An 18,451-nucleotide genomic window follows, 5' to 3' on the forward strand; every position below is an offset into this window, starting at 1 on the left:
TTACAAGGAAGACATGGCAATATGTCTTCGGACACTATAGTCAAACAAACTACATATGAATAAACCCCTGCACAAATATCTGGGTGCCAAATCTCTTGCAGCAAAAGGAATTCCATAAGATGCATGTTCAATGCATTCAAGTACACTTCTACCCCGATATAACACGAATTCGGATATAATGCAGTAAAGCAGCGCTCTGGGGGGGCGGGGCTGTGCACTCCGGCGGATCAAATCAAGTTTGATATAACGTGGTTTCACCTATAATGCGGTAAGATTTTTTGGCTCCCGAGGACAGCGTTATATCGAGGTAGAGGTGTACAAAGAACAAGCATGACAATCTGCAGTTGCACCACCTGGTGATTCCCAATAACGTTATTAGTAAATTTGTCTGGGACTGCTGGAGAGGGTAGTGTTTCTGAAGGGCCTTGGCTGACCCTATACACCCTTATCTCTCACTGGTGCTGGCTGTTTGGGGAAGGAGAGCCAAGGCTCTAGGGCTTTCCATTTCAGCCACCTGCAAGTTCCTCCTGCAATCTGCATCTCCCTATTTGGAGAAGGGGAGAGGAAGCTTTGGGTTGCTGTGGGCATAGAAGGGGAGACAGGAGATCTGGAAGGCCACAACTTACCCCCTGCACTCTGTGCTGTAGCTTTGCCTCTCAGAAACACAGCTGCCTCTCAGCTCAGTTGCCTAGCAACCCAATGAGCTCAGCTGGGCCCAATAAACCATCACTAAGTGACTGTGCTCCCTGATTGGTCACAAGAGCCAACAGATCACCATTTTGGCTCTGTAGAAAGTGCAGCACAAGAGCTGCCCAATGCATTCTATACTTGCAGCTGTGCTAGACCTGCTTCCTGCACTGGCCTTGCTCCAACCCTTGCCTGCTCTGCTTCAGCCCTAGTCCCGTCCTACAGCTGAACTCCTGGCTCCAACCACTGGCTTGTCTCCTGCCCTTTGGTTCTGTTCTGACTCCTGGCCCCAATTGTTTGCTTGTCTCCTTACCATGCGTCTGGTTTTGGTTTGACCATTGGGAAAAACTCCTGCTGTGACCAATAGGTTGTACCCCCTACAACTCAGCGTGCGATACTGCCTTTGGACTCCTCTAGCTACAGCTCCTTTTTAATTCCCCCTCACATGGCACTCAGATGCTCTTGGCATTATGCTCTGCAGCCTGGCTCAATTTGCCATCAGAGTGAGCTATTTTGTCTCCACTGTATGGGCTGTCATAAATCTTATCTGATGTGTTGCTAGATTCCCCACTGGACTGGGGAGATGGGGACATAGGTACCTAATGGTATTGTGGCATTGTGTGACATAATGTGCTAGGGAGGGAGTTGTATACAAATAAAGTTGCACATTCATAAATAAGGATATATGCAGATATGGTCAGAAAATGTTTTTTCCTGTGGAAGATCTCAATGAAAGAAAAAACCCGCATTGGAATTGTCTGTGGGAAAATGTTGACTTTTCCTCAACAACATACAAAGTTTTGGGCTTGAAAGCCAGAAAATATGAAGCTTAATTTATTTGGAAAAAGTCAATGTTTTCCACAAAGCAGACACTTTTCAGGAAAATTTTAATTTAGTCAACAACCCAGTTTTCCACTTAAAACCAGGTTTGACAGATTTTTTTTTAGCAGTTCGGCCTGGTCCAATTCCCACTGAAGATAGGGGGAGCCTTTCCACTGACTTCTGTGGGAGTTGGACTGGGCTGTAAGTGCAGACCGTTTAGTGAAGAAAGGTGAAGCAATGAACATTTTCACTTTACCATCCCATCAGAAAATATTTTATTTTCCTTAGACTCACAACTTTATCTTTGCTCTGGAAAATTACATTAAGAAAACTACTCAAAAATGTTCAGAAAGATGCCAAAAGATGCCTTTCATGTATTCTGTTTGTCAAAGGGTGGAAATGGATGGCAGGAGAGAGATCACTTGATCATTACCTGTTAGGTTCACTCCCTCTGGGACACCTGGCATTGGCCACTGTCGGTAGACAGATACTGGGCTGGATGGACCTTTGGTCTGACCCAGTATGGCCATTCTTATGTTCTTATTTTTATGCAACTATATATATATACTTTAGTAGTTAAAGCTTGTTTGGGTTCTCACCACTTCCTTGGTTCCCAGAGGAAACTGAAAACACTGAAAACCCCAATAACTCTAATAATGTTTTATCTATAAGAGAACACAAAGAATTCTGTTTTAATTATCTTTTTACAGTAAATAAATAAGAGTCTCATTCAGGAATAGTATATGGGGACTTGAAGGTAAGAAAGTCCTCATACTACAGCCCTGGCTTTAGAGAGGTAAAGTTTTGGGTCCAAGTCACTGCCAATGTTCTTTCAATATATGAAAACTGATTATGGTTTATAATCCATGATGGTATTATTGTTTGTATTACCCACATAAATATTCTAGCATCTGTGCATTTCATAAGGGAGCAAACATTCTGTCCATCACATGTATATGACTGCTGTAATAAAGCCATGTTATGAAAGACTATAATTACTGCAAGCAATCTCCCTAAAGTGTACAGCCAGGGTGTTGCACTAATATGAGAGTTCTTTGGGCATATTATATAGGATTAGCAGATTAGGTGGTACAGTAAATTGGGTATTTTTCTATAAGAACTGATTTGTCATAATAATTTGTCATTAATTATTAACACAGTGTGTGCTAGATTGTGATGTGTATATACTGCTCATAGTAAAGGGCAGCGAGGAACCATATTGCTTAAGGGGCAGAGGGACATCTGGAACTTGACAGTTGCACTGGGAGGAGAACAATCTGTAACACCCTTTAAAGGGTGCTGTACACATACCCCAGCTGTGATTGCTTTTGCACAGCATAGACAGAACAATGGCTCTCAGAAACTATGAAGGATTTTAAAGAGCAACTATTAAAGTTAAATATTTTTAAATCATAGGACCAAACAAGAGTATTAAAAGAATTGGCCAAGAAGCCCTCTGAAGTATTAACGTTGATTTTTAACAAATCTTGGAACACTGGAGAAGTTCCAGAGGACTGGGAACAGCTAATATTATGCAATATTTTAAAAGGGTAAACACGATGACCTGGGTAACTATACATCAGCCCTGGGCAAAATCATGGAAAGGCTGTATGGCAATGGGTCTCAAACTTTTTTACTGGTGACCCCTTTCACATCACAAGCCTCTGAGTGTGACCTCCCTAATAAGTTAAACATTCTGTTTAGTATATTTAACACCATTATAAATGCTGGCGGCAAGCAGGGTTTGGGGTGGAGGCTGACAGCTCGTGACCCCCCATGTAATGACCTTGTGACCCCCTGAGGGGTCCTGACCCCCAGTTTGAGAACCCCTGCTGTATGGGGTGCAAACAATAAAGGCTTAAAGGATGGTCACATAATTCATACCAGTCAACATAGTTTTATGGAAAATAGCTTGAAACTTGATATCGTTTTTTATAAGATTACAAGCTTAGTTAATGAAGCTTAATGTGTTAACATAACTTACTTGGACTTCAGTAAGGCATTTTATTTAGCCCCACGTGACATTCTGGTAAAATAAAATAGCACCATACAAAATATTAAATGGATTAAAAGCTGCTTAATTGATAGATCTCACATGGTGAGAGTCTGTGGATCAGAGGCGATGTGTGAGGGGGCATGTGGGGTCACATTCCCCCCAACCCCCCCAAAATTTGCTGCTTGGCTTGTACTGAGCATGTTCAGTAACACTGCTAAAATTGGCTGCCCTCACTTTGCCCCCTCTTCCCCCCATTGGCAGGCCTGGTTCGTCTCTGCTGTGGACTGTGTCATGCAGGAGGTCAGACAAGATAAACATAATGATGTCTTCTGGCCTTCAGACATCTATGGATCTCTGCCTCCTACTCCCTGACCCCTTACGTTTGACTTGTTTCCAGTGGGGACCTTCTCAGTAGCAGTTTTGAGTACAGAGGCTGCAATTCTAGCCAGATTTTACACAAACTGCACAAGATTGCAGAAGGCACCTCCCCTCATAGCTCGGCTGTCTAAGACCTGGGCCCACTCTAGTTCTGTCTGAACAATATTTCAGTAGCTACATAACGACAGGATAGTGTGTATATAATAGTAACATGGAGTATGTAAAGAGAAGAGAGGTTTTCTTTGGCTTTTTATTAAATGGAACCCCATCTTCCACTAAATGGCACTTAGCAGCTATTTTCTCCACACTACTGCCAAAGAAACAAAAAACTCACTTAGGGCTTTGATTCTCTACCGCTCGGTAACCTTGAGTTTTGTGTAACAGAGACATTGTGTATGTCATCTCTTCTATGTAAATTGCATTCGGCTAGTATTCATCCAAATAGCACACAAAGGACACAGAGCCAGTGCAGGACTGGGAATGGGATAAGCAGGAAAATAATGGAGAGAGAAAGTGTGGCACTGGCAGAAATAAACCATGACTGGTTGTTCATGAATTAGCACAGCTTTATGAAGAAGTGTGAGTACAGGTTAGACGTCCCCCAAGCAACGGGTCTAGTATACACAGACCAGATAATTCAGGCTAATACTGATCTAGTTTATGAGGAGTAGTTTGATGAGAAGAGGTTCTGATCCTTAGAGAGATCAAAACCTCAGACTTGTTAGCCTCTGCTTTCCTCAGTCTTTGCTGCTATGGGGCTTTCTATCCTTTATTGTCGGAGATATGCTGAGTCAGTTCCGTGAGCTGAATGCACAGGTCTGCTGAAGTAGCTTGGGTATCACCAGTCTGAGTGTTATTTCTTGAAGCGACCCTTCTTTTAAAAACAGTAGTACTTACAGGTGTGGCAAATCATAGTAATAATCCCCTGTGGACTGGCCCACTGTGTAATGTAATTTTGCAGGTGTACTGCTCCACCTTCAGGAGAAGGCACTTTGGGGGATGATAAAAACATAGAAACGCCCAAAGGCTTGAAGTGTCACCTTAGTAGACTGTGTTGAGTCAGGCACACCTTGTTTTTCTCATGTCTATTTATTACTCTGTGTTTTCTTAGTGTGTCTCTTTATTCTATTGGCATGCACAATGCTTACTCATCATGCCACTCATACTTCCAAGGCACGCTGGGTTTTAAGACCTATCATACCACTGTTACACAGCAGGCAGATCCCCAAAATATGAATATTCATAGAATCATAGACATAAGGCTGGAAGACCCTTGAGAGGTCAGCTAATGCATCCCCTCGTGCTCAGACAGGACCAAGAATGCCTAGACCATCCATAACAAGTGTTTGTCTAAACTGTTCTTAAAAACCTCCAAGGATGGGGATTCCACAACCTCCCTCAGTAATCTATGCAAGTATTTAACTATCTTATAGCTAGAAAGTTCTTTCTAATATCTAACCTAAATCTTGCTTGCTGTAGATTAAGCTGATTTCTTCTTGTCCTATCTTCACTGGACATGGAGAACAATTGATCACATCCTCTTTATAACAGCCCTTAGCATATTTGATATGATATTAATAAGGTTAATCAAAGAATTGATTGATGTTATGTCTAAAAGGTAAAACAATATAAAATCACTGATATACGATGTAGAATAACTAACTAAGCTACTGAAAGATTATCTAAGGTAATACATTGACATAGGTCCTTAAATAATAAGATATAGAAAATATTAAAATATCTAATTCAATATACAATAAAATAAGGACTATTGTCAAATGGTTTTCTTTAGCTGCAAGGGTTGAACAGGAGATTTCACACTTTTTTTTTTGTTGGCTGTTGTGAATATGATGATTAATGATTGTTGGGTTACAGGAGTGGGTCTAATTCATTGTTTAATTCATTCATCAGTATATTTAAGATTTGTTAAGGAGCACTTAGAGCAAATAATAGGCACTTCTTTTTTAATGGAGGGATAAATCTAAATAAATAAAATAAGTGATTTAAAAAAAAAGTCAAACTTGTTTATAGTTGATTTAGAGAACAAAGAAATCTGAAAGCAGGGAGAGAAATGAGAATGCAAGTTGCCAATGAGTTTTGTCACAAACAACATAACTGATATATTTCAACTGCAGGAGAATCTAAGTAAACAAGCAGGCAAATCATAAGCAAAAGCAAAAAAAACCAACAACCTCAAAACCCCAACCCAACCAACCCCTCCCAGTCCCCACCCACCTGAAAGCCCAGGATAACACCACAACTGCTGCTAACTTCATATTATTTAAACAAAGTGGAGACAGATCTGTAGGTCCTGAAATTTCTTGTACAATTCAAAGCAGATTTGTAGGGAACATCTGATTTTTCACATTGCAAAGGAAAGTTGTGTCGTGTTTGTATTCACTCAGAAAACAGCATTGGTTAGGAGAGATCTGTATGTTTTTCAAGGGTGCAACCAAAATTTCCCCACAACTCTCCCTCCCCTGCCCTGCATCTAGCCCCAAACTCTCTCCCCTGCATTCTCCCCCTGTCTCCTTCCCTACCCCCTCCCCATACACTGACCCTGGACCCAACCCCAATCTCTCCCCCTACTGTTCCTCCATACCTTCCTGAGCACGCTCACAGTGCCTTTCACCCAGCTCTACACACTGCCCTCCTGCTATTCCACACCCAGCCCCCTGGTCTTCCCCCTACATTGCCCCAAACTCAGTCCAGGCCAGTCCCATGGTCTCTCCATCCCATCCTCACCCCCGCAGTCTCACTGCCCCACACCCAGCCCCAAGCTCTTACCCAGAGAGGCAGTCAGACTGAAGATCACCAGCGTAGTTCTGGGAGCTGTGTCCCAGTGCCTTGTATTCAGCTTCTCCGAAGGGGCTGGGTGTGTTTGGTGCGTTTGCTCCCTTGGCATATGAAGCACAGAATGGTACTACTGAATATGGCAAAGACTCCTCACAGGCAGAGTATGAGTGTTGGTAAAAGAACTCGAGCTGACATGAAAATAAATCTACGTTCCAGATAACATGCAAGTGTCACCTCCTTGGACTTGTTGCTGCTGACATCATAAACATGGGTCCTCTACTGATTTTCACAGAGTGTGTCCCAGAAGGCACTGTAACAAGGGGGAATTGCACCCCAAAGCCTAAAATTCCCATAGGCTGAAAAGACATGGAGAAGAGAATGAGAGCTGGGTGAATTTGATGATCATTGAGGGGAACTTCTGTTAGTAACAACTAAGACTTAATGAAAGATAAGCACTATATTAACTCTCTCTCCACTCCCAGTGGAGCAGAGACTTGAATGTGGGTTGCCTACATTGCCGGTGAGTGCCCTGACAACCAGGCTATAGATCCAATCTCTTGGGCCCAATGACTATTGTATTATTTGTACAAAGTGGAACAACTTCAAGGGGAAGGATTGAGAGAGCCCGACCCGAGTGCTTAGGGCACTTTGATGGGAGATAGGAGACACGAGTGCAAAGCCTCACTGTATTTCAGGCAGAATTCAAACCTGAGACTCCCATATCCTAGGGGATTACCTTACCTCCTGGTACAGGTGACGCATGGAGGGCATGGAGGGACAAGTGACCCACCCCACCCCCCGAGACAGGGGCAGGAAGGGAGAGGGACTATGTCCTTTTCTCCCTGTGCCTCCCCCTGGCACTTTCCCTGCTCTCTCTGACAGCCAAACAGGGAGTGGTACAGAGCCGCTTCTGTCTGAGAGAGCCTGGCTGGGAGGCAGTGGTGGCCCGCTCCCTGCCTGGTCTCGGCTGTCGGGGACAGGGGCCAAGCATGCAGGGGGAGAGAGGGTCTCTGGCTCACTCAGCCCCTGTCCCTGGCAGCAGGGCCTGGGCGGGGAGCTGCCAGGGACAGGGGCCAACAGAGTGGGAGCACCTTCTTCCCCACGGCATGTTTCTGGCTCACTTGGCCTCTGTCCCAACTAAAGCATCCAGGGAGAGTGGTTGAACATGCGGCAGGTGGGGAGAGGTGCAGGGAGAAATGGTCAGAGCCCCCCTTGCAGGTAATATGGGGTGAGGAGAGAGTGGTGGCACAGGGCTGGGCGTGGGGGAGGGGGTCACTGGGCAGGGTAGATGTGGGGTGGTCACATGTCTTCCCCTTTAGAGTGTGCACCTCCCGCACATATGGGGAGCCACGAGTCATCTATGCCTGGGCTGCACACCACCTCTTCCTGCATTGTTGTTTTGAGTGCAGCCTGATCTAGTAGGCAGCCTCTGAAAATGCCTACCAGAATGGGTTCTGCCGATGTGATAAGCCGAACAACACATTGTATGACAATCATGATGGAGCTTAGGCATGAGCCAGGCACCTGTGTGTCAGAACTGAGGCAAGGCCAGTCGCAGAGGGTTAGGTGCCTTGGGGGTTTTATCAGTGGAAACTTAGGTGTCTAGGGAGTTTAAGCACTTCTAGGGCACTGCTCAGGGATTTGGAAGATCTAAATTTTGCACTTTGGTGTCTAAAGGGGGAGTTAGGCACAAAAATTCCTTTGTGGATCTAGCCCTTGATTTATATAAAGTTTGCTTGACAAATTGATAATGACATTCATTAAGGAATCCACAGTTCCATACTGGGAACCAAAATCACCACTCTAGAATAGTCATGAATTAGAAAAAGTTTTCCACGTTGTGATGCTCTGATTTATTGTGATTTTATTTATTAGCCTGATAAGTTTAACATCCTATATTAAACTCACCTATTTAAACTTTGTAAACACTAACAAGAGAACCACTTTTATTTTTGCTTATTGTAATTCTTCTATGGGACTTTGATCTCTAACATTTATACAAATTCTCAAGTCTGCACTTTATCTAAGTAACCCTCCAGCCCTCCTTGCAGGTGGGAGAGGGGAGCTTAAACTTGAAGAGATAGGATGACATGGCCCAGATCAGAAAGCATTATTATAGCAGTATCTTGTGGGAGGACATGATATACTCAGCAATTCACATTTCTCCCAGAACTTCCTTATCTGTATTGTATCATGATTACATAGAAAGCCTGTGATTAATTTAATTATGTTTCTTCTATTGATTGCACCCTCAGTGATAAATAGATACCCCAAATTCTATTATATCTGAATATTCAATTTTTACTTTTCTATTCCTTTTATAGTTGTATTATATTTTACAGTTTCATCAACATATCACATTGTAGGAACATTAGGGTAAATATGGTAAAACCACACCTTTTGGTTAAGTCATTTTAATTAAAAATTTACCCATACCATGTTCCTTATACATTAGAGTTTTGCGTTGCCTAGCTAAAGTAAAGACTCAAGAATTGCAGCAATAGCTTTGGGGAAAGAATGCAAACTGATGAGTGTAGCATCTCCTCTCAGGAGAAATTGCTGCAATTACCACTTTAGTTGTGCCATGTCACTCTTACCTTCAAAGCCCTGTTTTCTCTTCCAGCTTTCTGCTGCTGATTCTGTCTAATCTTCCTCTTCCTCCCTCTCTCTACCCTCCTTCCCAGCCACTCTATAATCACTGTGGAGGTTGCCAATTCTCATGATTTTAATGCTAGCCTGAAGATATTTGGTGTGTTTCTTAAAGACCTTGCTCCTGGAGAAGTGATTATGTCATTTTTCACGTTTGAAAAGTAAGTTTATCTCTTGTGGAAGAAAGCTTGAACATGAACCCTAAAGAGTCCCAAACCAGGAGGCAAATTAAAAGAACCCAAAGCATAATTTTTGAAATCTCATGGTTTGGAAGCCAAGCTCATAAATTTATGGTGCCTACCCACTGATTTATAAGTGCTTGGGCTTGGCAACACAGTAAAGCCCCTTTTGTTTCTCCCATTCTTTGTATCATGCTGCTCTTGAGGCTTATTTAGAAACAGCTCCCGTTTCTGCTCTGCCAAAAACACTCCCTCTCCACCAAACCACTCCCTTCTGTCTCTGGTGCTTATACAGTCCCCATTACTGCACTGAGTGCCTCACACTCTTTAATGTACTAATCCTCACAAAACCCCTAAGAGGTAGAGAAGTATTATCCCCATTTTACAGATGGGGAGCTGAAGCACAGAGACTAAATGACTTGCCTACAGTCATACAGGACATTTTTGATGAAGCAGAGAATTGTGCCCTAACCACTGGACAATACTCCCTCTCATCTTTCCTTTAAAGTCCATTTTTATCCTTGATTCTTTCCTACACTGATATAGCCAATATGCCACGTCTGAAATGCTGTCTGGTGTTTGTCTTCGTAAGCTCTTCGGGGCAGGGACCTGGTCTTCTTGTTCTTGTAAATCATGATGTACATTTACTGCACTGTAAGCCTTCTTATTTCTGTAGGAGCCGAGGAATTCAGTATCTCCCAGAGTGGGCTGAACTTCTTGTAGGATAGGGCCCTATATAAATAATAATAATAATAATACTATGTAACCAATTACCCAGCAGAAGCAGGCTACTTACAAAGTCCATCCTGTAACTTTCTGATCATTTCCCAGTCATCCCTCAGTAGTAAAGTTAATTTCTCTTGCATCTGAATGTTGACATTTTTTCATGTCAGTATTTTGCAAAGACAATGGTTACATTTTGGGCCTCTTGACCCTCATGTAGTAGAAAAGTGATACAAAGTAAGAAATAAGATGTTTAGGGTTGGGCCTACTGCAAGCACCTAAGGGTCTGTTAGGGAAATAAAGAGTAACATTCCCAGTGCCAAAATCAATGATTTATTAAGTGAGCCATTTGCAAGATATGCACATGGTGAGTATTCACCATCTTTGTGTTTATCAGACATTATTAAACACTGTTTGTGAAAGACATCCAGGGCAAAGGACACTAATATCAGAGACACAGAATATAAAGCAGAGAAGAGAGAAGCAACCAGTAGTGTCCTCCAAAAGGAGCTCTGTCAGAATCAAACTTCACAGATGAAAGCAAAAGAACAGTGTCTTTGAGAATGGCTCCGTGTTCAGGACTCTAACTGAAAGCAAAGTGGAAAGATGGAGATGCTGAAGAGGATCACGTTTTGTAGGTTTTCATATGTCAGGCAACGACAAGTGATGTGTTCTGATGTTTGCTGATACGGAAATCACAGTGTCTTCTGACAATTGAGGGTGAAAATCGATGGGTGGCAAGGACCAAAAGACAGAATAATATTTGCGATAGGAAAGCCTGTAGGGGTTGCTAGGTGGAAAATTACATACAGATTTTACAAAGGTTAGCAAGACATAGAAGGAATTTTCTCACAAATTTTAAACCCATGGCATAATTTTAATTATGCCCAAATGATTTTATTACCCAACATGGCTATGGGACTTGATTTTAAAGCCAACCATCCTTTCAACAACATAAAACAAAACAAAACAAAACATAAAAACCAAAACAATGCAGCAGCAGCTAAGGAAAAGATTTCTCTTGTGTGGCTGCTATATGAAATATAGAAACTAAAAATATCTTCTTGCTGGCAAATTTGTCAACCTATGATATTTTAGTGGAACAATTCCATTGGCTTCATCTACAAACCCCTTATATTGGCACAGATGATACAAATATTTTCCCAAGAAGCTATGAGACTGGAACAGAAAATTGCAAATGTAAGGTTGGTGTTTTTCTCTCTTTTGCATTTTACCTTATTATGCAAGTATTTCTATTTAAATAAGTGGGACTGCTTACAAAATAAGGCACTATTCAATGCAAATGAGGGTTCAGAATCTGGATTCATGCGCATAAAATGTGTTCACAAATATAAAATGTGTTCACAAATAGAATAGACACAGTGAACAAATGTTCTGTTGGCTCATAAAAATGGAGCAGGTAAACACACTGGATTTGTAGTAATTGGGTTGTCCAGCTAATTAGATGAGGTTTTAACTAGATGTGGCAAGTAGAACCTTTTGATATTCTCTTGAATACCAAATAATAGCTTTCAAAAATTGATGAATAACACAGCCAATTATTTAATTACCTCATGAGATTTTGAGATAGGAAAGGGATGAGATTTTGGCACCTGCATTCTATTGCATTTCTGTCAGTTAATAGAACTGATTGAGCGCCAAAGCTTCATCTTTGATCTGGGCATGTGGCTTCAGCAGCACTGAAGAGTCTCTGAGATAGGAAAATGCTTGATGGTGCTGCAATTCAGAATGTTTGGCGGGAGGGATAGGCTTACACCCCAAATCCAAACACCTACGTAGCTTGGGGAAGCTCAGATCTGTATCTGAAGTTTTCAATTAGGCCCATCTCTAAAGATATAGTAAAATAGTATAAACCTTAAACTAAACTGGAGTGAACTGCTTTTGTGTTTCAAGCAAAGTGCTGCTAGTACTTTGTCTGAATGCCTCCCTATTGTTACATGACTGATCATTTGGAAAGGTCTTGTAAAACATTTTGCATCTGATGTTTGCTTTTCGGTGTGAGATTTGTATGAGACATTTTAACTAGTGCTGAGAGTTTATAATACACATGCTGCTGTACCTGCTGGCTGAAAGGCGTTTCTCTGTTCTAAGGAGTCCCCCATTGCCCTGGTAGAGCTCTCCTGCCTCAACACTCACCAGGCTATTATATTTGGGCCTTGCACACTGGGCCAGTGTGTTCTTAAGCTTCCCGTAGTCTGAGTAGGCAGCAGTGCTGGGTCTCTCCTTGGCTTCTCTGACACAAGTGCTCTGTCTGTTATTCCTTCCCAGAAATGGGGGTTGAAAGGCAGCTGTCCTAGGCCCCCTAGCACCAATGCCAACCCCCTAGCGTGGTGTAGCATACCCTTTTCCGGATCACTAACCTCGGGGATGCTTTAGATTTACCATTCCTTTTTCACTGACATGTGAAGCTAACAGACACACAGGCTTTGTAAGGGTTCCCCCCGCCTCCCATCATTCTTTTCTTTAGCTAGCACAGGAAATATACAGATCTAGACTAAATAATAGACACACCTGTACACATCACCATGCCTTAGTTTCTTAATCACTCTTTAGCATTCCTTGGGCTCAAGGAAGAAACCTCTAAGGAAACCAGGATCCTTCCACTCCCCCAGCCCATGGCTTCTCCTCTGGAACATGGAACTGAGGAGAGTGAAGTCTTGTTTCCCTCTCCATAGTTGGTGAGAGACTTTCTTTTATAAGCTCCAGCCCCCTTTGTCAGGTGATTCCCCCAAACAATCTTGACAGGACATCAAAGTCGCCTACAAGGTGATCTGCTGCTTAGTTACCACTCCCCTACCGTTCAGACTTGAATAACGGGCTAGCCCTGGGTGGTAGCCATTTCTTTGTGCTTCATTTAAATGGACAGTTATCAAAGTTTAATGACCTTCATTGTTAGCCTTGCACCACCACACAATTTTAGTCCAAGATGAAGGTAAAAAGGCAACAGGAAGGCAAAGCCAAGACTTACAATCCAAATGGAGTTTTCAGTCTAACACAGACAAACATAAAGAGTCCCCAATATCAAACAGACTTCATAAACTGTACTTAGACAGATTCCTTACATGTCAAACAAGCTATCCATTTTTGTTGCCAAAACATTTTACACCATTCTATTTCAAAGCCATGCAACATCACAGAGGTCTTGTCGCAATTGTGCTGCTTCCTTGACTCTCTCTCTACTAGTGAAGATAAGTATCTCCCATAAATTCAGCTACTGTAGTTAGCACATGGTGGCAATAAGCAAGTAATCATTGTAAGTTAATGCTGTTTCTGAAGACTTCATAGGCAGTAAATCACGAAGGGGCTCTCTCCAGCCAATGTGTTTGGTTCTTCACGCAGAGATGCCAATAAAATCCTGACAGCTTTGTCTTTTTTATCTTGTAAAGATGTAAGTAAATCATCTGCACTTCACTACCCACTACTCTGTAGGGCCCTGATCCAATGCCTGTGATGGGTCTGGCACCCCAGCACCCCCTTGTGGCAGGGGCGGGCTGGGGGCCTAGCGCCACGCCACTCACTTGTCCTTCGGTCTGCCCCTGGTAGCCGGCGTATTACGGCCTACCGGCCAGAGTCCATAAACCCCCCCTTCGGGGCGGGGTAGCACGGCCTAGCGGCCGGAGTCCATAAACACCCCCTTCGGGGCGGGGTAGCACGGCCTAGCGGCCGGAGTCCAACAACCCCCTTCGGGGCAGGGTAGCACAGCCTAGCGGCCGGAGTCCATAAACACCCCCTTTGGGGTGGGGTAGCACAGCCTAGCGGCCCGAGTCCAACAACCCCCTCCTCGGAGCGGGGTAGCACGGCCTAGCAGCCAGAGTCCATAAACACCCCCTTCGGGGCGGGGTAGCACGGCCTAGCGGTCGGAGTCCATAAACACCCCCTTTGGGGCGGGGTAGCACGGCCTAGCGGCCCGAGTCCAACAACCCCCTCCTCGGAGCGGGGTAGCACGGCCTAGCGGCCAGAGTCCATAAACACCCCCTTCGGGGCGGGGTAGCACGGCCTAGCGGCCGGAGTCCATAAACACCCCCTTCGGGGCGGGGTAGCACGGCCTAGCGGCCAGGGTCCAACAACCCCCCCTCGGAGCGGGGTAGCACGGCCTAGCGGCCGGAGTCCATAACCACCCCCTTCGGGGCAGGGTACCACGGCCTAGCAGCCAGAGTCCATAGACCCCCCGCCTCGGAGCGGGGTGTAAGGGGTGGGGGTAGGGGGACTCGGGCCCGCCCTCTCCACCGAGCCCCAACCCAGGGCCCTGATTGTGGCAAGCTCTCCTTGCCACCCGCTCGGCGGGGATCCGCCCGCCACACGCCGAGCGGGACTGCAGCTTTAAGGCTGTCAGTCTCTACAATCCCCTGGGTCACTTCCTACCCTGTCTAGCCGGACGTCGGCGTTGTGGGAGCGGTTCCCCCGTAGGTCCCCTCCGGCAGGCGTCCCTCCCCGGGGTCTCCGGTACGGCCTCTGCTCGGCTGACGTCCCGGTCCAGGCTCACTGGCTCTCCTCCTGCAGGAGCTGACGGTCTGCGTCCTTCTCCCCCGGTGGTCAGCCCAGACTGAGCAGACCTGCAGGCTTTTATACCGGTCTGCCAGTTGGAGCATGCCCAGCAGAGCTTCCTGGGCGTGGCTTCCTCTGCTAGCAAAGAAGGGTTAACCCCTGCTGTACCAGTGCGGGGCTGTCCCGCCCCGTCACAATGCCCATTGAAGGCAATGGGGTGGGGGGTCTTTCCATTGGATCAGGCTATAAAGCAACTTTCCATTTTTAATGCATTAGGATCCCACAAGACTATTGTCAGCCTTTGTTGTTTTTCTCAGATTTCAATCTACTCTGTCTGTGCCAAGAACTTGCAGCATGAATCCTGCAAAGACTTGAGCATGTGCTGAACTGTATGCCCTGTGAGTAGTCCCAATGAAGTCAGTGGAACTACTCACAGTATGTTAAGTTAAGCACATGTGTAAGTCTTTGCAGGATCACAGCCTTACATGCTACGTTTTTCTAAGCTAGCTCTAAAAAAGAGTTAACCATATTGTTAACTGACCCCCATTTTATTAGACCTTTGTGCTACCTGCCAACCTTTAAATTTTCTTAAAGGTCAATTAACAATATGGTTAACTTCTTTAAACCAACTGAAACTGGGTTAAGAAAATATTTAGTTGCTTTGTGGAAAAAGTAATAAAGATCTCTTATGCAATTAGGTTTGTATTTAATGCTATATTTAGACATCTGAAGTGTTTACAGGATGTGAAGAATACAAGGCATCTATATTTTCAATACTCTCTCCTACAGATGGGGAAAAAAGCTGGCATTCTGTACTTGTTTGCCCAAATCTCTTCTGGATTGTTTTAGAACCTGTTTATCACAATGCAGTCCATTTATTGCCCTAGGAAATGATTATTCTAGTTTGCCCCCCACCAGTTACTTGTGATGTCTTCTAGAGGCTCAGTTTCCCATCTTGCTTTGGATTCTATTATGCATTTCCATCTATATATATGGATTTTCACAGAGGCAAAATAAAATACATCAAAACAAATTTTTTACCTATAGATCTTGTTGGGCAAAATGATGGTTTTCTTAGACTATCTCAAGAAAAAGTAGATAGGATGTTTTGATTTTTCTTACATTTAACACATGCGAAAACTAGTTCACTGAAGATGCAAGAGTCCATTTCCTTCAGCAGTAGAATTTTCTACTTTATTTATTGTCTGAGAGGCCAAAATCATGCTGGGTCCTTCACAGGTACATGTAGAGAGATGTCTTTCCTGTCCAAGGAGGATACTGATGAACATTAGATGTGAAAACAAGTGAGGGTAGTAAATAAACGTAGTGAAATAGGACAAGAGTTACAATCATATGATTGTGTGCTTAAGGTATGTACACATCTGGATTGTTCAACTCGTATTTTTGTTAATGATCTGGGGCCTGGAAAACAGTGTTAAAGAGGATATGCCATGCATAGGTGCACATGGAGGTGGGAGTGGGAAAAGGAAACAAAGGGGGTGGCTAGGTTGGTATTGCAGATGAGGGGGAGTGTGGTAGGATGCCATATGTAGCTACTAAGGTTTTGCTACTGCAGACTGCTCCATGCAGAGAGGTCCTTACTCCCAAATGGAGTCTTAGAGTGAAATCCTGGCCCCTGAAGTCAATGGGAGTTTTGCCATTGCTTCACTGGGGCCATGATTTCACCCTTATTTTCTATGCAGGTTCAGCTCATGTGGAGCAGCTTGCAAAATTGGGGCCCAACATACTCGGTGCAATTGTATATTAGCCAAATTCTAGCATGAATAGTAAATCCAGGCTTCTCATCCTTGTGACTTTAAAAGTTCCACATATTCTCTTTAAGTGTTTAGGTACCAATAGTACAGATTATAAAGGCTAGCTGCAAAAGAAAACTGATGTAAGGCCATGTGTATGTACTGAATGCTCCACTGGGGGCCTGATTCTGTGAGATGCTGAATGCCCTCAGTCCCTGGGGCAACACACCACAAAGTGGTGTAGCTGGGTGGGGTAAACACACAGCCAGAAACATCATTGTAACTTTTTGCCAGCCTTGAAAAACAAAACACAAAGAAAAAACACTGATAAAATGTGCAAGCACCCCCACCAAAAAACAGCCCAATAAACGCATAGCACATACTGTGTGAGTGTCTTTCATATTCCAACATAAGACGTCACACACATGTTGCCCAACATGAAAAGCTTGCAATTCTGTAAGTAAAACAGAAGAACACAGTCATCAAGTGACCTAGCACTCTTCTGTCTATGTCCTAAGATACTGATTATTAAGGCGAATTTATTTACTTTTTCACCACATTACCAAACCAATCCGAATGTGCTAACACATTTGACTGATGCTGAGCTGACTGGACAGGAGCACGGCTCTTTTGAAAATTGACAAAATTCAGAATTCAGCTCTCCTGTCTTTTATGATTTTACTTTCCTCAATTTTCCATCCTTTTGATGCAATTAACTGGTGAAGTTTAGGACTGCATTCCACCAGCCTCAATTTCCTGATTACTTTTGTATTTGGATTGGCTAAATAATAGAAAGGTTCCATTATGTCTCAGATCATTTTGTGATTTTGTCCTAGTGTACTGTCAGTTTCTTGCTGTTAATTAGTTCAAGTCAGACCTCCAGTAAGATTCACTGGAGTGTCAACTGCTTGTAATCTGTTGCGTCCTACTGAAGTTTCCTTCAAATGTTTTTGTGAATTTAATCTTGCTCTCTGATGTCCCTAGTTGTATAAAATACTCTCTGTTGACAGCGGCATCTAATCACATTTGGATTAATCCTAAAAGGAGCTCATCACAGAATCATAGACTTTAAGGTCAGAAGGGACCATTATGAACATCTAGTCTGACCTCCTGCACAATGCAGGCCACAGAATCTCACCCACCCACTCCTGTATCAAACCTGTGTCGGAGCCATTGAAGTCCTCAAATCATGGTTTAAAGCAGGGGTCGGCAAGCTTTCAGAAGTGGTGTGCCGAGTCTTCATTCATTCACTCTAATTTAAGGTTTTGCGTGCCAGTAATACATTTCAACATTCTTAGAAGGTCTCTTTCTATAAGTCTATAATATATAACTAAACTACTGTTGTATGTAAAGTAAATAAGGTTTTTAAAATGTTTAAGAAGCTTCATTTAAAATTAAATAAAACGCAGAGCTTCCCGGACCAGTGGCCAGGACCCAGGCAGTGTGAGTGCCACTGAAAATCAGCTCACGTGCCGCCTTCGGCACCCGTGCCATAGGTTGCCTACCCCTGGTTTAAAGACTTCAAGGTGCAGAGAATCTTCCAGCAAGTGACCCGTGCCCCGCACTGCAGAGGAAGGCAAAAAACCCCCAGGGCTTCTGCCAATCTGCCCTAGAGGAAAATTCCTTCCCGACCACAAATATGGCAATCAGCTAAACCCTGAGCATGGCAATAGGACTACTCACATATGTAAAATTTACCATGTGCTTACCTCTTTTTCTGGATTGAGGTTTATGACCTCTCATTTAACATAATGGGCATTGCAAGTGCTCAGCCCTTCTCAAGAAGTGGCCTGCCTTCACACCTATCCTGTAACTTAATCCAAAATTTCAATGTTAAGAAAATCAGAAGGAATGGTAAATAACAAAATAAGAACTAAAGTAAATCTGATGTGAAAACGTGACATGTTTTGTTACAGGGGTTTTGAGTTGTTATTAGCTTTTGTTATTTGGGTTTAAATGTA

Source organism: Mauremys mutica, chromosome 5, assembly GCF_020497125.1.
Source record: "Mauremys mutica isolate MM-2020 ecotype Southern chromosome 5, ASM2049712v1, whole genome shotgun sequence".
Taxonomy (NCBI): Eukaryota; Metazoa; Chordata; order Testudines; family Geoemydidae; genus Mauremys; species Mauremys mutica.